Source organism: Bos grunniens, chromosome 1 (genome assembly GCF_055505025.1).
Source record: "Bos grunniens cultivar Pamir isolate PY7600 chromosome 1, Bosgru_T2T1.0, whole genome shotgun sequence".
In the NCBI taxonomy this organism is placed as follows: Eukaryota; Metazoa; Chordata; class Mammalia; order Artiodactyla; family Bovidae; genus Bos; species Bos grunniens.
The window spans coordinates 29,209,148-29,233,606 of NC_141165.1; the positions used below are offsets into that span (position 1 = coordinate 29,209,148).

The window sequence follows — 24,459 nt, forward strand, 5'->3', positions numbered from 1 at the left end:
TGTCTTTCCTTGTTATTCTTCATAGAAATTCCCATTATATCATACTGTATTATCCATATTTAATTATCTCTATTTCTCAGGTTAAAAAAAAAAAAAAACAAACCCTAAGGTTCAGAGATGTTAAGAGAACAGGGCCAGTTGACACAGCAGAATCCAAATCTAATGCAAGTCTGTAAATTCATCAACTCCACTTGTTGCCCAGCACCCAACACTGCCTTTTCTGGAATGCAGCCACTACCTGATGCAGGGACCATGAGTAGGACCTGGGACCTGAGAAAGCCCAAGGCTGGTGGAAGGTTTGAGCCCTGCTTCTCCCCTGCTCACCCACTGCTGCCTCACCTCACCAGGCCCAAGATTCATCACTGCCACATCCAGGCCTGAGCTCAGCTCTCTGGGGACCATGTCTGAGGTGCTCGGTGACTCAGGGCCTCCTCTGTAAATTCCTATTAAGCACTCTAGATTTAATAGCTGCTATTAATACAAATTATGCTTCATTAAGCGTGAAGCTAAGGAGAACTCGGCTCAGAGGCTCCAGTTCAATACAGAGCTGAAGGACAAACAGAACGGCTATTTTTAATCCTGGCAATGTCAGCAGGGAGCCAGCAGCCTGACACCGCATGTGCCTGTCTCTTCTGCTGCAAATGGAGTTTTTCACATTTCAAAGAAATATCTTTTGTTTTCAACTCGAGGTTTATGAGGGAGGAAAATCTTTGAGGGATGTTAACACCCAGAACATTTTTCCCTTTAGAAAAGTTTTTCTCTAGAATGCCTGAAAAGAAACAGGGAAGGAGAAGCTCTCAACAGGTCCCCTAGCAGACTCCTGTTTCCACAGCTCCGAGGAGGCTGTGGTTCTCTGAGATTGGGGGATTAGCAATGCTCATCCTGCCACCTTCAATGTCACTTTGCAGTTTATGGTGTATCCAGAGGCAGTTTAAGAATAGACAAAAATCAGATTTGGAATATTTTAGATTGGGGTCAGCAAATGTTTCCTGTAAAGGGCCAAAGAGTAACTATTTTAGATTCTGTGGGCCCTGTGGCTCTGTTGCAAATATTCAGCTGTGCTCTGGTAGCACTAAAGCAGCCATAAAATCACAAGTAAAGGGATGTGCATCACAGTGTCTCAATAAAACTTTATTTACAAAACTCAAGATGGGCCAGATTTAGTCCCCAAGGCTGCAGAGTTTCTCACCTCTAATTCAAATTTTCTGCTTCATCTTAGATGTTTTTTGAATGGGTGTAACCTTAGTCTTTTATGAGCATGCTTACATCGGCTCTATCTATTTACCTACAAAGTTGTGACAAGCGACATTCTTTAAAAAAAAAAATCTCTGTACCTGATACCAGTGTAGGATTATGGTATTACAACATTTGAATTGGTTAAATTTACTTATTATCTCCAACTGGTTCTGCCTTGTATCACAAGTCTGTGATATACATTCATGGGGCTGCAATTTATAATCAGCACTTTTGCTGAGAAGTCAGTTTGCACGCTTCTATGTTTTATATAATACACGATCACTTTTATTTGTCCTAGGAATCTGACTGAGTGCACTGCAGGGAGACCTGCTGATGAAATGCCCCAGTTGATCCACTCTGGTTGGTATATGAGTCAGAGTTCTCCAGAGAAACAGAACTAATGGAAGAGGTATAGAGATACAGAGAGAGACACAATACAGGAATAGCAAACCACCTCAGGATTCTTGCCTTGAGAACCCGATGAACAGCATGAAAAGGCAAAATGATAGGATACTGAAAGAGAACTCCCCAGGTCAGAGGTGCCCAATATGCTACTGGAGATCAGTGGAGAAATAACTGCAGAAAGAATGAAGGGATGGAGCCAAAGCAAAAACAATACCCAGTTGTGGATGTGACTGGTGATAGAAGCAAGGTCCGATGCTGTAAAGAGCAATATTGCATGGGAACCTGGGATGTTAGGTCCATGAATCAAGGCAAATTGGAAGTGGTCAAACAAGAGACGGCAAGAGTGAACACCGACATTCTAGGAATCAGTGAACTAAAATGGACTGGAATGGGTGAATTTAACTCAGATGACCATTATATCTACTACTGTGGGCAGGAATCCCTCAGAAGAAATGGAGTAGCCATCACGGTCAACAAAAGAGTTTGAAATGCAGTACTTGGATGCAATCTAAAAAATGAAAGAATGATCTCTGTTCGTTTCCAAGGCAAACCATTCAATATCACAGTAATCCAAGTCTATGCCCCAACCCGTAATGCTGAAGAAGCGGAAGTTGAACGGTTCTATGAAGACCTACAAGACCTTTTAGAACTAACACCCAAAAAAGATGTCCTTTTCATTATAGGGGACTGGAATGCAAAAGTAGGAAGTCAAGAAACACCTGGGGTAACAGGCAAATTTGGCCTTGGAATACTGAATGAAGCAGGGCAAAGGCTAATAGAATTTTGCCAAGAGAGCACACTGGTCATAGCAAACACCCTCTTCCAACAACACAAGAAAAGACTCTACACATGGACATCACCAGATGATCAATACCAAAATCAGATTGATTATATTCTTTGCAGCCAAAGATGGAGAAGGTCTATACAGTCAGCAAAAACAAGACCAGGAGCTGACTGTGGCTCAGATCATGAGCTCCTTATTGCCAAATTCAGACTTAAATTGAAGAAAGTATGGAAAACCACTAGACCATTCAGGTATGACCTAAATCAAATCCCTTATGATTATAGTGTGGAAGTGAGAAATAGATTTAAGGGACTAGATCTGATAGATAGAGTGCCTGATGAACTATGGACGGAGGTTCGTGACATTGTACAGGAGACAGGGATCAAGAACATCCCCATGGAAAAGAAATGCAAAAAAAGAAAATGGCTGTCTGGGGAGGCCTTACAAATAGCTGTGAAAAGAAGAAAAGTGAAAAGCAAAGGAGAAAAGCAAAGATATAAGCATCTGAATGCAGAGTTCCAAAGAATAGCAAAAAGAGATAAGAAAGCCTTCTTCAGCTATCAATGCAAAGAAATAGAGGAAAACAACAGAATGGGAAAGACTAGAGATCTCTTCAAGATAATTAGAGATACCAAGGGAACATTTCATGCAAAGATGGGCTCGATAAAAGACAGAAATGGTATGGACTTAACAGAAGCAGAAGATATTAAGAAGAGGTGGCAAGAATACACAGAAGAACTGTACGAAAAAGATCTTCATGACCCAGATAATCACGATGGTGGAATCACTGACCTAGAGCCAGACATCCTGGAATGTGAAGTCAAGTGGGCCTTAGAAAGCATCACTATGAACAAAGCTAGTGGAGGTGACAGAATTCCAGTTGAGCTATTTCAAATCCTGAAAGATGATGCTGTGAAAGTGCTGCACTCAATATGCCAGCAAATTTGGAAAACTCAGCAGTGGCCACAGGACTGGAAAGGTCACTTTTCATTCCAATCCCAAAGAAAGGAAATGCCAAAGAATGTTCAAACTACCACACAATTGCACTCATCTCACACACTAGTAAAGTAATGCTCAAAATTCTCTAAGCCAGGCTTAAGCAATATGTGGACCATGAACTTCCAGATGTTCAAGCTGCTTTTAGAAAAGGCACAGGAACCAGAGACCAAATTGCCAACATATGCTGGATCATCGAAAAAGCAAGAGAGTTCCAGAAAAACATCTATTTCTGCTTTATTGACTATGCCAAAGCCTTTGACTGTGGATCACAATAAACTGTGGAAAATTCTGAAAGAGATGGGAATACCAGACCACCTGACCTGCTCCTTGAGAAACCTATATGCAGGTCAGGAAGCAACAGTTAGAACTGGACATGGAACAGCAGACTGGTTCCAAATAGGACAAGGAGTACGTCAAGGATGTATATTGTCACCCTGTTTATTTAACTTCTATGCAGAGTACATCATGAGAAACACTGGACTGGAAGAAGCACAAGCTGGAATCAAGACTGCCGGGAGAAATACCAATAATGTCAGATGTGTAGATGACACCACCCTTATGGCAGAAAGTGAAGAGGAACTAAAAAGCCTCTTGATGAAAGTGAAAGTGGAGAGTGAAAAAGTTGGCTTAGGGCTCAACATTCAGAAAACAAAGATCATGGCATCTGGTCCCATCACTTCATGGGAAATAGATGGGGAAACAGTGGAAACAGTATCAGACTTTATTTTGGGGGGCTCCCAAATCACTGCAGATGGTGACTGTAAGCCATGAAATTAAAAGATGCTTACTCCTTGGAAGAAAAGTTATGACCAACCTAGACAGCATATTGAAAAGCAGAGACATTACTTTGCCAACAAAGGTCCGTCTAGGCAAGGCTATGGTTTTTCCAATGGTCATGTATGGATGCGAGAGTTGGACTGTGAAGAAAGCTGAGTGCCGAAGAATTGATGCTTTTGAACTGTGGTGTTGGAGAAGACTCTTGAGAGTCCCTTGGACTGCAAGGAGATCCAACCTGTCCATTCTAAAGGAGATCAGCCCTGGGTGTTCTTTGGAAGGAATGATGCTAAAGCTGAAGCTCCAGTACTTTGGCCGCCTCATGCGAAGAGTTGACTCATTGGAAAAGACTCTGATGCTGGGAGGGATTGGGGGCAGGAGGGAAAGGGGACAACAGAAGATGAGATGGCTGGATGGCATCACCGACTCAATGGATGTGAGTTTGAGTGAACTCCAGGGGATGATGATGGACAGGGAGGCCTGGCATGCTGCAGTTCATGGGGTCGCAAAGAGTTGGACACGACTGAGCGACTGAACTAAACTGATAGCTATAAATGCTGGGATAGATAAATAGATGATATTGGCTCATGGGATACTGGACACTGAGAAGTCCCACAGTCTGCCATCAGCAAGCTGGAGAAGCCAGGAAGACCAGTGGTATAGTTCAAAGTCCCATGAGCATGAGAACCAATGTCATAGGTTGCAGTTCGAGTCTGAAGGCCTGAGAACCAGGAGTGCTGAGGGCAAAGATTGCTGTCAAGCTCTGCAGTCAGGCAGAATCTATTCTCCCTTATCAACTTTTCTGTTCCATTTAGACCCTCAGTAGATTGCATAGTGCTTACCCACATTGGGGAGGGACATCTACTTTACTCAAGCCTCCAACCCAGATGCTAATCTCATCCAAAAACATCCTCAAGGACACATCCAGAAATACTGTTTAACCAGCTATCTGAGCACCCCAAGGTGCAATTAAGTTGACACCTGAAACTAACCATGACAATTGGTTAGATACTTATTGAGCTACTATTCATTCCCACTTCCTTTGCCCTAGCATTTGAGGAAATTTTCTTTGGCCAATGGGATGTGAGAGTCCATTAAGGGAGGAGGGGCTTGAAATTACAAGCTGGGGCATAACTTTCATCATAACTGCTCCTGCTGCTGCTAAGTTGCTTCAGTCGTGTCTGACTCTGTGCAACCCCCTAGACGGCAGCCCACTAGGCTCCCCCGTCCCTGAGATTCTCCAGGCAAGAACACTGGAGTGGGTTGCCATTTCCTTCTCCAATGCATGCAAGTGAAAAGTGAAAGTGAAGTCGCTCAGTCATGTCTGACTCTTAGTGACCCCATGGACTGCAGCCTACCAGGCTTCTCTGTTCATGGGATTTTCCAGGCAACAGTACTGGAGTGGGGTGCCATTGCCTTCATCCTAACTACAAGCCAGTAAAATGGTACAGCTGCTTCCAAGAGTATGTGGGAGCAGGGTTTGTATCGTCATCAGCAAAAGGCTTTCTAAAAAAGAGTGCTCAAATGAAATTTCTGGAGGAAAAGGAGGGGGGGGAGGGGAATTAAAAGACAATTGCTGTGCCAGATGTAAAACTAGTTACTGTTTTACAGAGCAATAGAATCACAATTTGAGGGGTGGGGCACAGCAGTGATTATCAAACAGAATTATAAGTCAACATGTAATTTCACAATGTCTCAACTCTAATAAATAACAAATAGCAAAGCCAAATACAGGAACATTCTCATAAATAATTAAGTACTCTTTGGTTGAGCCTGTTAGCCATTGAAAGGACATCTTACATCTTTGCCTTATTTTTACGCTTCAAGTAAATTTTCTTTCCCATTGTTTGAGGAATACACCACAATCATGGAGAATAAGCTCGGGTTGTAGAGATAAAACCATGTCCTGAATCTGAATACTTCAGAACTTCTCAGGTACAGTGCCCCTGGTGATGGTTCTGCAGGTACAGTCAATGAGTATAAATAAACCACATGTTTTGTGCACCTTGTGGCCTCAGCTGTTCTACCCAGGGCCAGGGATAAATGGGCAGAAACTCAACAAGGAAGGCACCACTTACTCTGCCAGTATGGTTATTTTGTGGATTGTCCCGGGATGTGGCAGCCCACAGCTCTCCTGTGCTCCTTGACCTTGGGGCTACCAAGGGGGTTTGAACTCCTTACAAATGGGTTGAGATGGTGGTAGGTGGGTTTGTAGGTGGTTTGACCACGTACAAATGGGTGGTCAAAGGGTTACGGCCTCATTATGTCTAGTGAGGTGTCATCAAGTAAATAACATCCTAAAACCTTCACAAAGATGCAAATAATTATAACATTTTTTGTTTCTAATATTACTAGAATATCATCTTTGGTTCTGTCCTTTCTTAGGAGCATAGCATCCCTTGGAGGGGAACAATAGGCACAAGCCAACTAGGAGCCTCCCTCAGGCTCTCATATGCAGGCAAAGTCACAGGCACTTACGTTTACTTTAGTACCTGGCTAAGCATCACTCATATCTCACACACCCAGAATAGATATTTTAAAGGATGCTGGACAGCCATCAGGAAGCCTTCCTGAATCTCTCCGGGCCTTGCTGGAAGCCTCAAGTTTCCTCTCCTCAACAGACTGAAGACAAGGGATTGGCACACTTTTGATGAAAAGATCAGATAGTAAATACTTTGGAATCTGTATGTCATGCGATCTCTGTTACAACTCCCTGACTTTGACATGAAAGTAGAGACAGAATATGTAGACAAACACCTGTGGCTGTAGTCCAGTCAGGTATAAGAAGTGGTGGAAAGTTGAATGGGCCCATGATCTATATTTCCTCAACCTTTGCTCAGCATGGCAGGCTTCCGGTTATGAAAAAAACCCTCTCATGTTTGCATGGGCCTTGACAGGCCACTTCCTACGCGCTGCACCTACAACCTCTAAGTGAAGTAAACCATTGATTTGTTTTTCCCAGCATCTGAGTGAGGGTCATCATTTACATGAGCACAACCATTCCTCTCGCAGGCAGCAGCTAGGAGGCTGCGCACAAAAATAGCTCGTTAAAAGTGGGGAAGGGGTATGTGAAGGCTGAAAGACAGTGTGTAGCTGCAGGAGATAGAATTTTAGAGCTTCTAGTTATAGGTCAACTCATCAGAAAGCATTAGACACCCAAGTGGTGGTGGTTGTTCTTCAGTCACTCAGTGGTGTCCAGCTTTTTGCAATGCCATGGACTCCAGCACACCAGGCTTCCCTGTCCTTCACTATCTCCCGGAGTTTCCTCAAACTCATGTCCATTGAGTTGATGATGCCATCCAATCATCTCATCCTCTGTTGTCACCTTCTCCTCCTGCCTTCAATCTTTCCCAGCATCAGGGTCTTTTCCAATGAGTTGGCTGTTCACATCAGGTAGCCAAAGTATTGGAGCTTCAGCTCCAACCATCAGTCCTTCTAATGAATATTCAGGGTTGATTTCCTTTAGGATTGACTGGTTTGATCTCCTTGCAGTTCAAGGGACTCTCAAGAGTCTTCCCCAACCCCATAGTTCAAAAGCATCATTCTTCAATGCATAGCCTTCTTTATGATCCAACTCTCACATCTGTACATGACTATTGGAAAAATCTTAGCTTTGAATACATAGACCTTTGTTGGCAAAGTGATGTCTCTGCTTTTTAATACACCATCTAGGTTTTTCATGGCTTTCCTTCCAAGGAGCAGGTGTCTTTTAATTTAATGACTGCAGTCACCATCTGCAGTGATTTGGGAGCCCAAGAAAATAAAATCTATCCCTGCTTCTACTTTTTCTGCTTCTATTTGTCATGAAGTAGTAGGACTAGATGCCATCATCTTGGTTTTTTGAATTTTAAGTTTTTTGAGTTTTAAGCCAGCTTTTTCACTTTCCTCTTTTACCCTCATCAAGAGGCTCTATTGTTCCTTTTCACTTTCAGTCATTAGAGTGGTATCATCTGCATATCTGAGGCTGTTGATATTTCTCTCGGTAATCTTGATTCCAGCTTGTGCTTCATCCAGCCCATCATTTCACATGATGTACTCTGCATAGAAGTTAAATAAGCAGAATAACAATATGCAGGCTTGATGTACCCCTTTCCCAGTTTTGAACAAGTTTGTTGTTCCATGTCCAGTTCTAACTGTTGACTTGAATACAGGTTTCTCAGGAGACAGGTAAGGTGGTCTGGTATTCCCATGTCTTGATGAATTTTCCACAGTTTGTTGTGATCCACACAGTCAAAGGCTTTAGCATAGTCAATAAAGCAGAAGTAGATGTTTTTCTGGAATTCCCTTGCTTTTTCCATGATCCAGCAGATGTTGGCAATTTGATCTCTGGTTCCTCTGCCTTTTCTAAATCCAGTTTGTACATCTGGAAGTCTCAGTTCATGGACTGTTGAAGCTTAGCTTGAAAGATTTTGAGCATTACCTTCTTATCATGTGAAATGAGGGCAATTATGCAGTAGTTTGAACATTCTTTGGCATTGCCCTTCTTTGGGACTGGAATGAAAACTGACATTTTCCAACCCTATGGCCACTGCTGAGTTTTCTAAATTTGCTGGCGTATTGAGTGCAACACTCTAACAGCATAATCTTTTAGAATTTGAAATAGCCCAACTGGAATTCCATCACCTCCACTAGCTTTGTTCGTAGTAACACTTCCTAAGGCCTAGTTGATTTTGCACTCCAGATGTCCGGCTCTAGGTGAGTGACGAGATTGTGGTTAAATTTGGTTTAACCAGATTGTGGTTAACCAGATCATTAAGACTTTTTCTATATAGTTCTTCTGTGTATTCTTGTCACCTTTTCTTAATCTCTTCTGCTTTTGTTAGGTCCTTACCATTTCTGTCCTTTATCATGCCCATCTTTACATGAAATGTTCCCTTGGTGTCTCTAATTTTCTTGAAGAGATTGTTAGTCTTTCCCGTTCTATTGTTTTCCTTTATTTCTTTGCATTGTTCAGCTTTCTTATCTCTCCTTGCTATAATCTAGAACTCTACATTCAGATGGGTGTATCTTTCCCTTTCTCCTTTGCCTTTCACTTCTCCCACAGAGATGACTTCAAAGACGCAGTCTCAGCTGATGAAATGAGAAGGTGGGCCACGGACGCTGCAGGCTGTGGAGCTCATCAAGGAGCCGTGGGGTTGAGGTAGTGCTTGGCCAATCCCAAACCAGGCTAGAGGCCAGGATGGACATGAACATGAAGGTGGATGTTGTCAGGGGCTGAGATGGGGCCTGGGCAGCAGCCAGAAGCTGAGCAGCTATAAAGCTGGACACCAGACTGTGAGGAGGGGTAATAAGATGGCAGCTACAGCCCCCCACCCCAAAGTCACAGGCTGAAGCCCCTTTCTGCTTGAACCCAGCAGACTAGGAACTGGGGGAAATTTGACAATGAATACTTCTGGCAACCCTGAAAGAACCTGCGCACAAATCCCTGTAGAAGAACTTCTTTTGTAAACTGTATAGATCTAACTTTTATCTCTAAGGGAAAAAAACTGGAAAGAAAAAAGTCCTGAAAACAAAGCCTTTGAAATGCCGAAATTCAATTCCCTTGGAAAAGCTGCTAGTAAATAAACTATACCAAGCTATCAGTTTTCCCCCCTTTGAGAGTAAGAGGGGGAAATGAGTTCTGAAAACAAAGCTTTGAAAGAAAGTCTTTGAAACAACCCCACCTCTGCTCCAAAACTGGTCCAGCCAGTCTAGAAAAGCCAGTTATAAACAAATAGGTGCACAGGAAACTAGAAGTCTTATTTGCTTGCTGTGTTATAACTTAAGCTGCAAAAGATGTCCTCTGGTGATGGGAGTGAGGGGGAGGTATGAATTGGGAATTTGGGATTAACAGATGCAAACTAGTGTATATAGAGTGGATAGGGAATTCTGGCAGTCCAGGGATTAGGACTCTGCGCTACCATTGCAGGAGGCACAGGTTCAAATCCTTGGTGGGGAAACTAAAATTTTTCATGCTACATGGCACAGCCAAAACTAAAACAAAGAAGGGATAAAACAACAAAGTCCTACTATATAGCACAGAGAACTATATTCAATATCCTGTGATAAACCATTATGGCAAAGGATAGGAAAAACAATATACATATGCATAACTGAATCACTTTGCTGTGCAACAGAAATTAACACAAACTGTAAGTCAACTGCACTTCGATAAAATTAATTAAAAAAAAATGTCCTCCCACAGGAAAGTTACAGAAAAAGCCCTCCAGTTCCCTCCACCTGACAACCCCCTCCCCATCCCAGGCCGTGTGGAGTAGACATAAAAAACTACTGGGCAGGGAAACAAAGAATTTGTGCATCAAAAGGTTGACATCCTACCCCTTGTGCTGTTCAGTCAGTCAGTCTTGTCTGACTCTGCAATCCCATGGACTGCAGCGTGCCAGGCTTCCCTGTCCTTCACTACCTCTTAGAGTTTGCTCAAGTTCTGGTCATTTGAGTCATTGATGCCATCCAACTATTTCATCCTCTGTCGATCCCTTCTCCTCCTGCCTTCAATCTTTCCCAGCATTAGGGTCTTTTCTAATGAATTGACTCTTCACATGAGGTGGCCAAAATACCAGGGTATCAGCTTCAGCATCAGTCCTTCCAGTAAATATTCAGGGTTGATTTCCTTTAGGATTGACTGGTTTGATCTCCTTGCTCTCCAAGGTATTCTCAAGAGTCATTTCCAAATAGTAAGTCACATTCCAGGTAATTAAAGTGAAAATTAAATAATGTGAAATATTGATACTCTCCACAACCATCGTAGCATAACTAATTCAGGATTTAAGTAACAAAACTTCTGGCTTTGGCAGTTGACTTTGGAGCTCAGGTTCACATGGAGAGTATATCTGGGCTTAAACTCTGCCCTTAAGTGTTAGTGAGCTGAATTAACAGGTATGTCCTTTCCAGGTAGGTATGTATCTTGTGCAGGGTGTTTATGTCTTGTTCTGAGCTTCACCTGTGCCTCACACATGCACAAAGTTTGGACAAGCTGGCTCTCTCCCTACCATTCCCCTCCAGTCCACATCCTTCAAACCAAGTGAACTTTATTTCCATCAGTTGTGTGAGTTTGATCATTGACCTACCATGTATTCACATCCCATAATTTAAAACAGAAAGGAGACTGGAACTTGGGTCAATGTAGCACTGTAAGGACATAATTTGAAGCCCCCTTTCTCTCCTCCAATCTGAATACAGAGTAAGAGGTGAAATATAAAAGAAACCTGCTCAAATCATTGTTGTTTAGTGGCTAACTCATGTCCTGCTCTTTTGTGACCCCATGGACTAGCCCACCAGGCTCCTCTGTCCATGGGATTTCCCAAGCAAGAATACTAGAGTGGGTTGCCATTTCCTACTCCAGGGGATCTTCTTGACCCAGGGATAGAACTCGTGTCTCTTTCCTGCACTGGCAGGTGGATTCTTTACCACTAGCGCCACCCCGCCTGGTAAGCCCAATGTAGTCTGTGTGGCTCCTTTAAAGCATTTTTAAATTCTCATTATTTTTTCTCTTTTGCCTAGTGTTAAGCATTTCAGGGATGCTTTAGTCCAGGGGTCCCCAACCTCCGAGATCTAATGCCTGATGATCTGAGGTGGCATTGATGTAATAATAAAAGAAATAAAGTGCACAATAAACATAATAAGCTTGAATCATCATGAAACCATCCTCCCGCCCCAGTCCATGGAAAAACTAACCTCCGTGAAACTGGTCCCTGGTGCCAGAAAGGTTGGAAAACACTACCTTACTCAATTCCTCTAAGGGCATATCAATTTGATTTGTTAAAATTCCTAGAAATATTAAAACAAGGTAGAAAAAGATGCCTCAAAGAATGGAGAAATTACATAAAGGGCGAAACTATTCAATTTTATGATATCTTACACAAATATTTAAGCAAATATATCATTAGATGAGACAATGTGAAAAAAAAACCTTGAAGGTTTCCAAATGTTACAACCCTAAAAATTTACATGACGTGTCCTAAAATAAATTCTTCAACCAAAAGAAGTATTTCTAAAACAATCAACATTAAAAAGCAAATTTGGATCCACCATGCTAGAGGAAACGCTGAATTACCATTTATTTAGGCTGTAAGCAATATTACAAAATTATTAATGTGTAAAAAGAACATCAAAGAGTATGTAGCCAAAAATGTAGACAAGCTCAGGAAATGTTCTTATTTAGGAGATGAGGATGCCAAGGGTCAAGTGGTTGCTTCATGTTCTTCACCCACACCCTACTGGGGGTGGATCAGTTTCTTAACTGACCACAGCTGGAAGCTGGACCTCCAGCCCTTGAGCACAGGCCCCTGCCCCAGCCTTGCAGAGCTCAGTGTGTACTCTGGATGTGGGGACACAGCTCATACTCTGAGCACCAGTGGTTGGGTCCCATTTGGCTCTTCCACTCAGCCTCTGCAGGCAGCTGTTTTTTCCATTTGAAGCTTGATTTCACAAATAAATGATTCTTTGGCTTATAAAATACATGCAAATCAAGGTATTCTGTCCATTGGCCAAATACGATCAACAGACCTGCAAACAGGTAAAATCTTCACTCACTGACTCACAAGGCTAGCCTTCAATCTCCAACCTCCTGGTTTTTATCCCTGAGGTCTATACTGATTAACAAAGTTGTTCCAAGCAGCAACAAACTTCTGACTTCAACCTTTTCCTTGAAAGTTATTATATTAAGTCTGCCGAGTCTGGATAACAGGCTGCTGTCCCTGCTTTCTAGTTTCCTGGATGTGTTTCTGGTTACATTCTAGAGACAGCTGGTATGGAATACAATCCCAAATGTAAGACTGCTGATCACAGCCCAGATCAGTCCCTGCTCCAGGCCCTTATGGAAGCCCAGCCCTACCTGTCAAATCTGCCCCTCCATTATGCATATTACCAACTGGGATGGTTAATTTTATGTGTCAACTTGGCTGGGCCACAGCACACAGATATTTGGCCAAACATTATTCTGGATATTTCTGTAGGGTTTCTTTCTTTCTTTTTTGGATGAGATTAACACTTAAATCTGGAGAAGGCAATGGCACCCCACTCCAGTACTCTTGCCTGGAAAATCCCATGGACGGAGGAGCCTGGTAGGCTACAGTCCATGGGGTCGCTAAGAGTCAGACAGGACTGAGCGATTTCACTTTCACTTTTCACTTTCATGCATTGGAGAAGGAAATGGCAACCCACTCCAGTGTTCTTGCCTGGAGAATCCCAGGGACGGGGAAGCCTGGTGGGCTGCCGTCTATGGGGTCGCACAGAGTCGGACATGACTGAAGCCACTTAGCAGTAGCAGCATCAGCAACACTTAAATCAGTAAACTTAGAGTGAAATACAATGTCCTCCATAGAGTGGTGGGCCTCATACAATCAGTTGAAGGCCTAAATGGAAAAAAAAAAAGACTGACCTCCCCTGAACAAGAAGGAATTCTGCAGCAGGAATTCTTCAGGAATTTGTCAGACTTGAACTGCAACTTTGGCTCTTTCCTGGGTCTTCATAATCACATGAACTAATTCCTTAAAATAAATACATATCTCTCATATATGTTGGTTCTTGCTTCTCTGGAAAATTCTGACTAATGCAACTGCCAAGATGGTTTAAAGTAGCATGTCATCCAAAAATTCAATACACTCTTCCAGATCTTTGAATATAGCATATGGCAAAAAAAATTCCTTTTTTTGGTTCTTAATCTTAGATTAAAAGAAAATTATATTGGACAGATCTTGAAAAATTTGGGGCCCAATCTAACCCATAATGTGTTTAGCTAGGTACATACAAAATTGTTCTTAATTTTCAAGCTATAAATTAGAACTCAGAATATTTCACTATAAAGATTACTTTTAAATTCAGATTTGTGCTTCTCCTGGAAAACAAGAGCTGGCCACATGAGCTGGCACCCCCGCTTTGCAGAACTTGGCCGGAGCTGACAAGCTGCTGGCTCTTTAGATGGGGCATGTTCCTCACAGCTCCACCCCTTAAGCAGTCTGACACCCAGGCACCCCCCTCTTCCACATGACCTACCTACCTGGCTCCTAAAGGCATTTGAGTTTGCTGTCCTTGAAACAATAACAAAGCCAGGATGAGACTAAAAGGAAAAAAGAGAGGGTGTCCTGCTTTCCTAATCGGCCTTCACTCCAGTCAGAGCTCACTGTCCAGGTGACTTGACAGGTCTATAACTATCAGGAGCTTCATTTTTTTCCTGAGAAAAATAAGGCTAACGGTACAGATCCCACATGATGTATATGAGGAGTAAATTGTATAATGTTTGCACAGCATGCATGTGTGCTAAATCACTTCAGTTGTGTCCAATTCTTTATGACCCTATGGACCATAGCCCACCAGGCTCCTTTGTCCATGGGATTCTCCAGGTGAGAACACTGGAGTGGATTGCCATTTCCTACTCCAGGGGATCTTCCTGACCCAAGGATTAAACCTGTGTCTCTTATGTCTCCTGCATTGGCATGTGGATTTTTTACTACTAGCACCACCTAGGAGGCCTGATAGTTATTACTATGATTAGCTTATTCAGACAGAAGCCATACTGCATTTGGTAATGATGGGCCTGATGTCAGAGGCTTCCCTAAAGCTGTGGACACCTTCCCAGCCCAAGCTGCTTCCCTTTCTTCAAAGTATTCCCCCTATACCCTATCCCAAGCCCTTTAGCATTCTGACTCTGGATCCACTGTCCAACAATATGAACACATTACAACACAGCAAACGCCACAGCAGTTTGGAAAATCAGATTTATTAAAGTCTAACTTTGATCATGTCACCTGTTTTAAGTATGAGAAGTTTGGACAGAAGTATACTATCTTGTAACGACCACCACAGTGAAGATGTAGAACATTTTCATCATCCCCAAAAGTTCCCTGTGGCACCCCCCAAAGCTCCTGGCTTCAGGCCACCACAGTCTGCATCCTGTCCCTACAGTTTCGCTCTTCCTAGAATGCCATGAAATGGAAGAAGAGGGTATATGTTCTTCGGAGTCTTCTTTCGTTTAGCGCAATGCTTTCAAGATTTGGGGCCTTCCCTGGTAGTCCAGTGGCTAAGACTCCACATTCCTAATGCAGGGGGCTCAGATTTGACCAGGGAACCAGATCCCACAGGCTGCAACCAAGAGTTCACGTGCCACAACTAAAGATTCTGCCTGCCACAGCAAAGATGGAAGGTCCCACATGTTGCAACTAAGATCTGGCACTGTCAAATAAATAAAATATTGATAAATAAATATTTTAAAAGAGTCAACTGTGTTGTTGCATCTATCATCAGACTGTTTCTTTTTATTACTGAGTAGAATTTCATGGTGGCTCAGAGGTTAAAGCGTCTGCCTGGAACGAGGGAGACCTGGGTTCTATCTCTGGGTCGGGAAGATCCCCTGGAGAAGGAAATGGCACCCCACTCCAGTACTCTTGCCTGGAGAATCCCACGGAGGGAGGAGCCTGGTAGGCTACAGTCCACGGGTCGCAAAGAGTCGGACACGACTGAGCGACTTCACTTTCACTTTCAGAATTCCATTGCACGCACGAATCACCATTTGTCCATTCACCTGCTGAGGGACATTTACACTGTTCTTGGTTTTTGTCGATTTTGAATAAAGTTGCTATAAACTTTATGTACAGATACTTATGTGGAATATACTTTAATTCCTCTAGGATAAAAATCTAGGATTGGAATCACTGAGTCTATGGTACATATGTATTTAACTTTGTACAAAAGCACCAAACTATTTTCCATAGTGGCTATGCCATCTTCCTCTCCCATACTTTGTGTGTTTCAGTTCTACATCCTCTCTAGCTGGTATTATTAATACCAGCTTTTCAATCCAGCTATGCTAAATTGTGTGTAGTGATATTTCGTTGAGGTTTTAATTTGAATTTATTTTCTGACAAATGATAATAAGTACCTTTTTATATGCTTATTTGCCATTTCTTTATCTTCTTTGGTAAAGGGTCATCAAATATTTGTTCATTTTTTTAAAAAGTGGGTTCTTTGAACTCTGAAAACTAAGTTTTAAGAGTTCTTTATATATTCTGGATGCAAGTCCTTTACGCAATACATGGCTGACAAAGTTTTTCTCCCAGCCTGAGACTTGCATTTTTATTTTCTTAACAGGGCTGCCAAAGGGCAAATCCTTAATTTTCATGAAGTCCTACTGATCAAATTTTTTCTTTCATAGTTTCTGCTTTTTCTGTTTTATCTAGGAAATCTTTATCTCAGACATGGTCATAAACATTTTCTCCCATATTTACTTCTGGAAAAGGGATGGTTTTAGCTTTTAGATTATAATATGTTCTGTTAGAGGTTAATTTTTACAGATAGGATGAAAGTAGGATAGAGGTTCATTGGTTTCTCCATATGACTACCTCATTGGTTCCACTCCATTTGTTGAAAAGACTGGCTTTCCTTCATTGAATTATCATCACACCTTTGTTGAAAATCAATTGACCATATACACATTGGTCCATTTCTGGACTCTTCATGCTATTTCATTGAGTTACATGTCTATCTTTATGCCAAATCCAAACTACCCTGGTTATTGTAGCTTTATGTAGTAAGTCTGGAAAGTAAGTACTCTGTGCCTCCCTTGTTATTCTACTCTATAAAAGTGGCTTTGGCTATTCTAAGTTCCTTGCATTTCAATAAAAATCATAGAATCTGCTTCTTAAAGAAGCTATAAAGAACCTTCTAGGATCTCAGTTGGAATTGCTTTGGATCTATAGATCAATTTCTGGAGAACTGACCTCTTAATATCAAGTCTTCAAATTTATATAGTATATTATTCCATTTCTTATGTTTTTTTAAAGTGTATATAAGCATATATATACAAATAAGTTAATACATATATACATAAGCAAATACATACATATATATACATAATCAAATACATTGTGGGTGTTATTTCAAATATAACTGTCATATATTCTATCAATTAAGAATAAGAAAAACTTAAGTTTTTATTTCATCTTCATGTATTTCTTCTTCGGTGTGCTTCCTTCCTTTCTGTAGACCCAAGTTACTGACTTTTGTTGTTCCTTTTCTCCAAAGAACTTCTTACAAGTAAGACTACTACTGGCCACAACTTCTCTTAATTTGTATTTGTTTGAGAAATGAATTTTTGTTTGTCTTCGTTTCTCCTTCGTTTGTGAAGGTTACTTCCACAGAGTATAACGTTCTAGTTTGATGGGGTTTTCTTCCAGTACTATAAATATTTCTCCCCACTCTTATTTCTTTCATGGTTTCTGAGAAGTTAGATGTAATTCCTTGTCTTTTCCTCTATAGATAACATTTTCCTGCCTCTGGCTTCTTTCAGGGTTTTATTTATTCTCTTACTTTCTGTAGTTTGAAAATGATATGCCTGTGTATAATTTTGTTCTCTGAGCTTCCTGGATCTGTGGTTTGGTGTCTGACATTAATCTGGGGCAAGTCTAGTCATTATCGTTTCAGATATCTCTTTGGTTCCCTCCTTTTTTCTCCTTCATGTATTCCCATTTCACAGATGCTCATCCTTCTGTAGTTGCCCCACAGTCCTTGGATATTCTGTTTTTGTTTTTGTTTTTTTTCCAGTCTTTCTCTTTGCCTTTCAGTTCTCAAAGCTTCTATTGTTACATCCTTTAGCTCAAAGATTCTTCCCTCAATCATGTCCAGCCTACTAATAAGCCAGTCAAAGTCATTCTTTGTTTCTGTTACAGGGGGTTTTACCTCTAGCATTTATTTTTGGTTCTAACTTACAATTTCCATCTCTCTGGACTTCCCTGGTGGTCCAGTGGTGAAGATTCTGAGCTCCCATTGAATATAGGAGCGTGGGTTCAATCCCTGGTCAGGGAAGATCTCGCTTGCCATGTGGCCAAAAAAAAAAAAGATTTCCATCTCTCTGCATACATTGCCCATTGTTCTTTAATTCTGTATACTTTATCCATAGGACTCTTACCTTATTGATCATATTTGTTTTAAATTCTTGGTCTGATAATTCCAACATCCCTGCCATGCCTGGTTCTGCTGCTTGCTCTGTCTCTTCAAATTGTGTTTTTTGCCAAAAAGGCAAAGGCATGCAAAAAGTATGCTTTGTGATTTTTTTCCCTGACAGCTGCACATGATTTACAGGGTGAAAGAAACTCTAGTAAATAGGCCCTTAGAGATGTAGTGGGAAGGTGTGGGGGAGGGGAAGTGTTCAACTGTACAATGTTCCTGGTCTGTGGACTTCATAAGAGTTTCTCCGTTTTTTTCTCCTCCATTAGGTGAGACAGGATAGGCTAGAGCTAGCCTGATTTGTTTGTTTTTCTCTCCCTAAGTCAGCTGGGCTCTGAAAACACCCCAGCAGGTTAAGCTCTTATTAACCAGTTTCCCATGAATGCAAGCTTTGTTAGGAAGAACAAAGTGATCTGCAGATTTCAAAATGACTCCTTTCCCCTGCTCCTCTGGGAAGCACAAGGGAATTTTCTCTACTTTCTGTGGGAAGCTAGTCAAGCTCCTAGAGGTAAATCTCACATTACCCTATGACTACATTCTTTTAGAGATTTTAACTTTCAGATTTGTCCACAGGAAGCCTCTGGCAATTAGTCAATTACAGTTCAGGTTTTCCTACTCCCAAGCACTGGTTCCCTTGGCAATTTCCATTAGTTGAGTCTCTGCTGCAGTGGCCGTGACCCTCTGCATTCCTGTCTCTTCAGTCTTGGGGGCAGCAGTTTTCCTTGTCTCCTCTCCTCTTTTACAGATTCAAGAAGAGCTGTTCTTCAGTCTGGTCAGTTTTTACCTGTTGTTAAGACAGAGTGTGACTTACTTTTATGACTTTGTGTTTATTATTTTTGGCTGTGCTAGGCCTTGGTTAAGGGCTTGTATCTAGTTGCAGCGAGCAGGGGCTACTCCCTAGTTGCGGTGTGCAGGCTCCTCATGGCGGTGGCTTCTCCTGTGGAGCATAGGCTCTAGGGCACGCGGGCTTCAGTAGTTGTGGTACATAGGCTTATTCGCCCTGTGGCAAATAAGAGTTTCATAAGAGCTTCATCCTCTCGACCAGGGATGGAACTCATGTTCCATCAGGCAGATGGAGTCTCTACTACTGAATCACCAGGGAAACCCTGGAACGATTATGTCTAAGCTCCTTACATGCAGAACCAGAAACTAGAAGTCTCGTAAGTCTTCTAAATTTTTTCCCAGCAATAATTTTCCAGTATACTAAATATATATTCAGTATATACAGATTTTGTGTGTATTTAAAAATTTTCCCCCCATGTTCTATATTTTCCCTAAATAATGTTGTGTTTTCAATACTATTTTAAATAACATTTTTAATTTTAATTCTGATGTGTTCGTTGCTAGTATAAGTGTTAGTTGCTTAGTCCTGTCTGACTCTTTATGACCCTATGGACTCTTGCCTACCAGGCTCCTCTGTCTATGGAATTCTTCCAGGCAAGAATGCTGGAGTGGGTTGCCATTCCCTTCTCCAGGGTATCTTCACATCCCAGGGATCAAACCCAGGTCTATTGCATTGCAGGCAGGTTCTTTACCATCTGAGCCACTAGGAAAGCTAGTATATAGAAATACAATTTACTTTTGTGCATTGACATTCTGTCCTGCAAGCCTATAAATTTTTTTAGATTAATAGCTTTTTAATAGGTTTATTAAGATTTTCTATGGAGACAATAATGTTATCCTTGAATAAAAACAATTTTACTTCTTCTTTCCCAATTTAAATTCTTCTTACTTCTTTTTCTTGCCTTACTGCACTGGCTATGACTTCCAGTATAATGTTAAAGAGATGTGGAGAGAGGGGTCATGCTTCCCTTGCTTCCCAAACTTAGGGGAAATCATTCAATCTTTCACCGCTGAGTATGATGTTAACTGTAGGTTTTTTGTAAGTGCTCTATCAGGTTTAGGAAATTCCATTTATTCCTAATTTTCTTTGTTCTTTTTATTTTGGCTGTGCTGGCTCTTCTTTGTAGCATGTGGGCTTTCTTTAGTTGCAGTGTGCTGGCTTAGCTGCCCTGTGGCATGTGGGATCTTAGTTCCCCAACAAGGGATCAAACCTACATACCCTGCATTGGAAGGCAGGTTCTTAACCACTGGACCACCAGGGAAGACCCTTATTTCTAATGTTCTGAGTGTTTTCATCATGTGTTGTTGTAATTTTGTCAAATATGTTTTCTGTGTCTATTAAGAGAAATATTTTTTTCCTGTGCTAGTCTGTTACTAATATGTGAATTACACTGAAAGATTTTAAATAAACCAACTCGCTGCTTTATCCTAAGCTGGAAATGACCACATGTCTATAGGATAATGGTTAAACACATGGTAGTTTGCATATACCCTTCCCCCTTGTTTTCCCTACTATATCAGTGATAAAAAGGTAAGAAGCCTAAGAACAAATATAGACAAATGATGTGGGAAAATCACAAGAAGGGAACCACAAATTGCTGATGAGTATATGAAGAAATTCTCAATCTCCCTGGTAATCAGAGAATTGCACATTAAAATAAGAAAACACTAGACTTCCCTGGTGGTCCAGTGGTTAAACATTGGATTTTCCTGCTGATCCACTTCCCAAGGCAGGCACACAGGTTCAATCTCTGGTCAGGGAACTAAGATCCCACAAGCCACAGGGCAACTAAGCCCTCCCACTGCAACTAGAGAATCTCACCCACCACAGCTACTGAGCTTGCACATGCGCTCTAGAGCCCGTGCTGCATACCTAGAGAAGACCGCTGACCAAGACAAGAGAAGCCCATGAGTGCTGCAATGGAGTACCCTCTCAGCCAGATGAAAAAATAAAGAAAAGAAAAAGAAAGAAAACACCATGTTTTACCCAGTGAGCTCAATAGCCACAAGCTTCTGGTTGCCTCCCTCTCAGTGGGACACAAGAGTTCTTGCTGTGATAAAACACCCAATTGTTGACATAAATTAAGCAGCTACAACCTAGTGCCTAGCTGGGAAGAGTAACTGGTGTTGTAGTGTTTGAGGACAATCTTAAAGGTCTGGGTGACAAGAAGTACCCCATATCTTGATGCTTATCTAGGAGAAACTCTTACATAAATCCAAGTATAAGAAGAAACATGCAAAAGGCTTTATCACTATATTCTTTATGATAACAAAGAGGAGAAAGCAACCAGTTGTCCCTCTGGATAAATAATTGTGGAATTTGCCTATGATAGAGTGTTCTAAAGGAGGAGAAAGGAATAGATTTGATTTTAACACAGCAACATGGATAAGTCTAAACAACATATTGAGTGGAAAAAGTAAACAACAAAAGGAGATCTACAGCACAGAACCAATCCAATCACATAAATAAAAAGAAACTGCATTATAGATCTTTAAGAACAGACTTATCTGAATAAACACATGGAAGGTGGATTGAATGGATGGACATAAAATATTCTAGAACAGACTCCTTACCGAATAAGGGAAATGAAGTGGGCTTGTGGGATAAAAGGGGAAAACAGAGATAAAATAAATGAAAGAGAGTTTGCACCAAACAGGGGATGATAATATGCCTTAAGCTGCAGGGTGTAATCAACAAAGTCTGAGTACATGGGTCTCAAGGACAAAAAAAAAGCTATTTTAAATGAAATTTCAGCTCCTGAGACAGACTAGTAGGGGACAGATTTGGGATCCCAGGTGCTCTATGGAGCTCTTCCACAGATGAGAAAGAAAAAAGCCATGTCCTTGATGACCTAAAGCTACAAACTGTCAAACTCTATCATCTAGGTGATTTGTTGCACTGTTCTGTCCCCAGTGCATGGCTTAGTCCTGTCTCTTCAGAGGTGCTATTTTGCTGATGTTGATGATTATATCCCAACATTATGGAACAGCACATTCCAAAAGAGCTTAAAAATCCAACACCATTGCAAACTCCTCTCATTTTGATTTCCTTGAGCACGTAAAGGAAGCCTCTCCACACCTAAAACAGGAAAGATCCACCTTGAGTTTCTTCATCCCCTAAAGAACTGAGGGACCTGTGGGTCTTCTGTTGTACCTGCTGGGCCTATTGCAATGACTTTCTCTACCTGTATCAAATCCCCTTAAAGACAGAGAGAGCAAGGAAAACATGTGTACGTGTGTGCTAAATAAAACATTGTGCACATGAGTTTGACTCTTTTTGACCTCATTGAGTGTAGCCCTCCAGGCTCCTCTGTCCAGGGAATTCTGTAGGCAAGAATATTGGAGTGGGTTGCCAGGCCCTCCTCCAGTGTATCTTCCCGACCCAGGATTGAACCCGCATCTCTTATGTCTCCTGAATTGGCAGATGGGTTCTTTACCACTAGCGCCACCTGGGAAGCCCAAAGAAAATATGAAGTGAAGTGAAAGTCGCTCAGTCGTGTCTGACTCTTTGCGAGCCCATGGACTGCATAGTCCATGGAATTCTCCGGGCCAGAGTATTGGAGTGGGTAGCCTTTCTCTTCTACAGGGAATCTTCCCAACCCAGGGATTGAACCCAGGTCTCCTGTATTGCAGGCGGATTCTTTACCAGCTGAGCCACAAGGGAAGCCCAAAAATACTGGAGTGGGTAGTCTATCCCTTCTCCAGTGGTTCTTCCCAATTGAGGAATAGAACCGGGGTCCCTTGCATCACAGGCGGATTCTTTACTAACTGAGCTATGAGGGAAGCCCCAAGGAAAACATACTAGTTTTCAAATTAATTTTACATAGAGAGATGCTGTGCTCTAGCTTGGGTGGGTGAACAGCTGTCATCAACTTTTCTGTGTCTCATCAATAGGGAAGCAACCGGAAGCCTATGTCTATCAAGATCTTTAGGAAAAACATGGTAAAGGAAGATAATTCACCTTATCCATCAATTTATCTATCTCTGTAACAAGGGTATGGAAGTGTCATAAAGCAGATAATTCTGTATCATTGCTTTTGCTACAAATGGTATATTTTTGTGGGGAAAAAAAGAAAATATTATTTATTTAGACACTTCATTTTCATAGTAAATTTTTGTTACTCACTTTAAGTATTCAATGACTTGGCAAATACCATTATATACTCAAGTAATAACTTATGTTGAGCAAACAGCTCATCTGTAAATGGCACATCTAGACCAAGTATTTAATAGGAATTCTGCTGGTTCTGATGGTAAAAAAAATCTGCTTGCAATGCAGGAGACCTGGATTTGATCCTTGGGTCAGAAAGATCCCCTGGAGAAGAGAATGGCTACCCACTCCAGTATTCTTGTCTGGAGAATTCCAGGGACAGAGGAGCCTGGCGGGCTACAGCCTATGGGGTTGCAAAGAGTTGGACATGACTGAGGGACTAACACTTTTACTTTCACTATGTTTATAAGGCAATTCATTAATTTCAAAAAAGAATGATGGCATTGTGAACTGCATGGCATTTCCATTGCAATGCATACCCATTCCACCTGTGGTCCTGGATCTGTATTGGTATAAACATGGTTTTTTTTTTGTAATCTCTTCCACACATTCACCACAAAATGGATGTACTTATCCTCCACCCTAATGAGAAAGTGACGAGCCTTGCACAGGACATTGTTAGCTGCCCCCTCCACCCACAATATCTATCACTCACCATCCCATTGTGTTAGTAGGCATAGGGTCTAAGGTTGACCTACCACTCTTATTCCTGGGGTGTGTGTGTGTGTGTGTGTGTGCGCGCGCGCGCGTGCACATGTGCACACTAAGTCACATCAGTCATGTCCAACTCTTTGCAATCCAATGAACCATAGCCTGTCAGGCTCCTCTGTCTGTGGGATTCTCCAGGCAAGAATATTGGAGTGGGTTGCTGTGCCCTCTGGGGGATCTTCCCAACCCAGGGATCCAACCTGGGTCTGTTATATCTCCTGTGTTGGCAAGCCGCCTAGAGTCACCTGGGAAGCCCCTCATTCCTGATATCAGCCCCAAATGTCCTAAATCTATCCCTCCTCTTCACCACAGTAACTGATTCAGTTAAAATACAACTCAGGACTTTGGATGATTTGGAAAAGAACAGCTCTTTTGCTCTGGATGGAGTGGTGTATGGATATGAAGCCTATAACTGCTGCTGCCAGCCTGAACTCAAGCAAGCCAGTCTGGGAATGCAGTTGATCCACAGCAGAGCAGAAGAAATGCTGGAGAAATGCAGCCAGCACCCTGGTCAGCCTGAGCCTGAAAATAGAATTTTCTACCTCTAGACATTTCAGTCATGCAAGTCACTATTTGTTAAAGCCAGGCTTTTTTTTTTTTTTTTCCATATTACTTGGAAACCAAATGTATCTTTGCCACACTAGTCCCAAAGTGCTCAAAATAAGTAGGAAGTGGGGTGGAGGCAATTTATGTCTTGGGAGCCATCTTCCCCATTTGTTTA

At 41.7% G+C, this 24,459-nt stretch overlaps 1 long non-coding RNA gene across 2 annotated transcripts in view; it reads right to left on the minus strand.

Annotated features, from left to right (window-relative positions):
- The window catches only part of LOC147379202 (uncharacterized), a 54,672-nt gene that overhangs the window by 19,049 nt on the left and 11,164 nt on the right, over positions 1-24,459 (minus strand). Inside the window, exon 3 of one of the 2 annotated variants that reach the window (XR_015132502.1) lies at positions 14,896-15,367. The exons of the other annotated variant lie outside the window; for it this stretch is intronic. This is a non-coding gene — a long non-coding RNA (uncharacterized LOC147379202). Of the gene's footprint in view, positions 1-14,895; positions 15,368-24,459 lie in introns of those variants that run through there. 2 annotated transcript variants of the gene reach the window in all.